This window comes from Gopherus flavomarginatus, chromosome 7, assembly GCF_025201925.1.
Source record: "Gopherus flavomarginatus isolate rGopFla2 chromosome 7, rGopFla2.mat.asm, whole genome shotgun sequence".
NCBI lineage: Eukaryota > Metazoa > Chordata > Testudines > Testudinidae > Gopherus > Gopherus flavomarginatus.
In genome coordinates, this window is record NC_066623.1 from 96,203,615 (window position 1) to 96,208,561 (window position 4,947).

Consider the following 4,947-nt stretch of genomic DNA (forward strand, 5'->3'; position numbering starts at 1 on the left):
TCAGTCTTACATTTAATTTAATTTTATAGGGAGTGTATGTACAGCATGATAGTTGTTTCAATAAAAATACACAATATTAATGTACACATATGAAAACGTGGAGCCAGATTCTCAGTTGGAATAAAGCAACATCATATCCACTGACTTCAAGAGGAGAAGAAAATGCCTTTGGCCAGACAGTATGAGCCTGTACATTAGGCAATGAACTTGGATGGACTCAGGAGACATAGATCCTATCCTGGTTCTCACTGACCTGCGTGTGACCTTGAGCAAGTCATTTAACCTCTCTGTGCCTGTTTCTGCTCCTACCCTTTGTCTGTTTAAAATAAGCAGCAAAGAATCCTGTGGCACCTTATAGACTAACAGACGTTTTGGAGCATGAGCTTTCTGACGAAGTGGGTATTCACCCAAAAAAGTTCATGCTCCAAAACCTCTGTTAGTTTATAAGGTGCCACAGGATTCTTTGCTGCTTTTACAGATCCAGACTAACACGGCTACCCCTCTGATACTTTCTGTTTAGAATGTAATCTCCACAGGGTAAGAACTGTCTCTCACTGTGTGTCTATACAACACGTAGGCACTATGAGGTTCTAGTTCTGTCCTCTAGGCACTACTATAATCCAAATGAATAAATACACTGATTTACACCAGTTGAGCATCTGGCCCTATGAAGAGATATTGTTGGATCCCTGAAACAGACGGGTTAGGCAATTAAACACGACAAAGCAGAAGGGAACTCCTCAAGGGGCAAGGGACAAACAATGTAGCTTGCTCATCACCACGTTGGTGGGTGGACTCCCTGATCCTCTCTGAGTTCACACTGGTGTCATAACAAACAACACCTGACCAGAGGACCAATCAAAAAACAAGACTTTTTGATTGCTCCTCTGTTCAGGTGTTGTTTGTTAACCCTTTCCAGGTGAAAGAGACATTAACCCTTAGCTATCTGTTTATGACAGCTGGATATTCCAGTTTTTCCTTAGACACTCCCTATTGCAAATCCTCTCCTCCTATTCCTGTCATTTCAGCATCACTGCTTCAGCAATGGCCTGATTGTCCACTCCCTAGCAAATTGTATCACCATTTACATCTACCTGGATAGAGCGTGAACTGGTGGTAAATCACTACCTTGCTGATTTGATCATGTTTCATGCCCACTTTGCACAGATGCAAATTATGACAGAAGCAGCAAAGCAGTGGAGGATCAGGCCATAGATCTTTCTGTAAGTCTCCTGGATTTCCTTACATAAGGGACTGGTTCTCTGAAGCATTGCTACAAGCAGCAAACCCTCATGACAAAAGAGAGATTGAAAACGGATTGTTCTTGACCTTAACTGAGGCAGGAAAATGCTCTCTAATTTTTCCCTGCTTTTTCCTCTCTCACTGCTCCTGTCATAGAAGTTACATAAAAACCTTGTGAACTTGACCTATCCAGGTTTTTATACTGCACTCGTCTAGGGTGGCCAGATCGCAAGAGTGAAATATCAGGACACGTTGGGCAAGCGGGGAGGAGACAGACACAGGTGCATAGCCCCGACCAGAGCCACAGGCACACTCGTCTGCCTGGCCTTGTCTTACCAGCGTGCCCCTTCCTATTGAGGGTGGACCCATGCTGCGCCACACAGTTCCCCTGCTCAGAACCCCCTGGATCCACTATGCCCAGAGCCCCCCTACAACCCTTCCACCACAAATGTACAGTGCTGTGTGCACACACCCTGCCCAGCTCCCCCCTTCCCACAGCCCCATCACACCTGCCCAGCACCCCCCACAGAATCCCCCCCACTTGCTAGTTTCCCAGTACACACAGATTTCCCATCTGTCCCTTCCTTCCTCCCTCCCAGTGCCCTTCCCCACAGCCCCACCACCACAACTACACAGTGCCCCACACAGATCCGCACTGCCCAATGTCCTGACACACAGATCTCCCTCACTACCCAGCACCCCCCCCCCCAACAGGCCCGCATTGTCCAGCACCCCAAAACACACAAACCTCCCCCACTGCCCAGCACCCTCCACACCCTCACAGCCCAGCACAACCACACACATCCCCCAGACACTCACTTCATCACACCCTGCCCCCTTCTCTGGCTGCAGTCACCAGCCCTGCTGGGAGGTCTCTGAGTTCTAGAGTGAAAGCGGCGAGGGGAATCTCCAGACTCTCTACATACTGTGCCCGCCACAAGCGTGAGCTCCATGGCTCCCTTTGGCTGGGAAAAATGCCAATGGGAGCTGTTGGAGCTGCAGAGCGGGGCTTGCAGGCACAGACAGCACGCAGAACCCCTCACCCTAAGAGCTAGAGGGACCTGACAGGGGGTGAGGTGGGGAGTCCCTGCGCTACTCACCTGGGGTGGCTTCCGTCCCAGGAAGCATCCGGCATGCTGGTCCCTCTGGCTCCTAGGGTCGCAGGTTGGGTCGGGGGGTGGAGAGGAGGGCTCTCCCGGCACCTGCAAGCCCTGCCCCTGCAACACGCGGCGCTCCTGCCAGTGGGCAAGTGCTGGGAGCTGCCCTAGGAAGTGGTGAGCGGTGGTGGCATCGCTGCAGTCCGGACAGTCCCCGATATTGGGACAAAGGGCATCTTGACTGATGTAAGGTCAGGACGCGGGACAAGTCCCCTAAAATGGAGACTGTCCCAATAATATCGGGAAGTCTGGTCACCCTACACCCGTCACATGCAACTTGAGCAGCTTAGAACCTTGGGGCTCTTTTCTGAAGTTACTACACTGTAGTAGTCTATAGTTTAGTGGGGAAGACAGCAGGTGAGAACAAGGTCCCAACAATGACTTGATTCCATGTCAGACCTCTGACAGCCTGGTTTTGGCAGGCTTGACAGATTTGCACACTCAGCAGTAGTGATACTGTAGTGCATCTTATCCCTCCAACTCACAATATTGTCAGACAGCCAGGTGATAAAAGGGGGGAAAAAAAAAAAAAAAAAAGAGGTCACCCAGGTAGGAATCTGGATCTCCATGGACAGCAGGGTGAGAACCACAGAAAAGATCATGCATGTAATGTCCCTTGTATAGAAAAGTTTCTACACAGACCATGCCATCTTTCTTGTCCTTTCACCTTCCTCTAGACAGCTGGTTATTACCATCTGCTTTCCAGGATGTGGAACTAATGATTATGGCATTAAAGGTCTCAGGAGAAGGAATAGCTGTTCTCCCTGGACCTCATGTTTTGGGAGTGGCTGCAACTACAGCAGTATACACTTTTTAACTTAATAGCTCCTTCTCTTGTCTCTCATTGAGGTACTCCATTTTCCTCTGGATCCTTTTGGACAATCCACTTCCTTATTCCTCTTCACTTCCTTTTTCCTATTTCTGTTGCTTCAAAGATGTTTCATTATCTACCATTAAGATAGCTGCCCTTCCCCTATATTTCTGAAAGAGCTTTTGGCAGAGAGTGTGGAAGAGTTGTTAATAAATCATACCTGCCAGGTGATGAGCACACTGGCTCTGATCCAGCAAAATACTTAGGCATGTTTCATATCAGTGAATGTACTACTCACATGGTTAGAGAAGAAGGCTGGTCCAATTATTAGGGCACTAGCCCAGAACTTGGGAGACCCAGCTTTGCTCTGTCACAGACTTCCTGTGTGACCTTGGGCAAGTTATTTAATCTCTCTGTGCCTCAGATCCTCATCTGTAAAATGGAGATAGCAGTACTTAAACTTCCCTCCTTCACAGGGTATTGTGAGGATAAATACACTGAAGACTGAGAAGTGATTTGAAATCCACTGATGCCCTGTAAGAGCTATGTATTATTATTATTGCTATTGTTATTAAAATTAGGCACTCAAGTGCTTCGGTAGATGCCACAATCACGTAGGATTGAGGCCAATGTCTCCTAAATTCTGTGCTATCGGCAGAGAATTCAAGTATAGAGAGAGTAGTACAGTATGTGGCAGATTTTATTTTCTCAAGGTAAATCTGAAGTACTTTCAATAGCAGATAATTATCATCATCATTACACTTACAGGGATATATTTTCAAAATATTATGTGGAAGATTTGTGCAAAAAAACCCTGAGCGAATTACAGAGCTCAAGTAACAATATGTCTCTCGAGTTTAAGATGTACAAAGAATGATTTCAAGCAGATAAAACCTGAACACTGCTCCTTCTGGCTCAACAAGGGGTAGGCTACTTTTTGACTCCTCCAGGAAAACTGCTAGCTTTGAACACAAGGATTCCAGTTTGCCTCCCAGCTGAAGTCACATATAGGATGCACACATAATCAGCCAAATTAATCCCTGGTGTAAATGGGTCCAATTCCAGGTCTGATAACTCCACCCACAGACAAGCGACTCTGACAATAGCTTAAATATATATTAGTTTCCTTCCACTCACAATTGGGTCATTTTTAGGAAAAATACTGTATTTCTTCTTGAAGTCTTTAAACCATGATTTGAGGACTTCAATAGCTCAGACATAGGTTAGGGGGTTGATACATGAGTGGGTGGGTGAGATTCTGTGGCCTGCGTTATGCAGGAGCTCAGACTAGATGATCATAATGGTCCCTTCTGTCCTTAAAGTCTATGATTCAATGGATTTACTGAATCTGTTCATAGCGAGCAGTAGTCTGAGCACACAACCGGGATCTGGAAAACTCCTGCTTTCTATTCCTGACACTGATTCACTCTGTGGACTTGAGCAAATGACTCAACCTCTCGGCCTATATTTTGCCAAGGATGTTGTGAGGGTTGACTAACCTGTGCTAAGCATGTTGAAAATAAAACGTGCTATATAAATGCACAATTTATCAAGCAAACACACTTACTAAACAAAATATCTCCCCTCAACTTTTTATAAAAACATACAGTATGCATTTTGCTTCATTTCATTATTTATTCTGGCAGTTTCACTTTTTCAAATTTATAACATTAGGACCTGAGCCTAAAAGTCTCTCTCACGCGAGTAGTTTCACGGACTTCAATTAAACTATTTTAT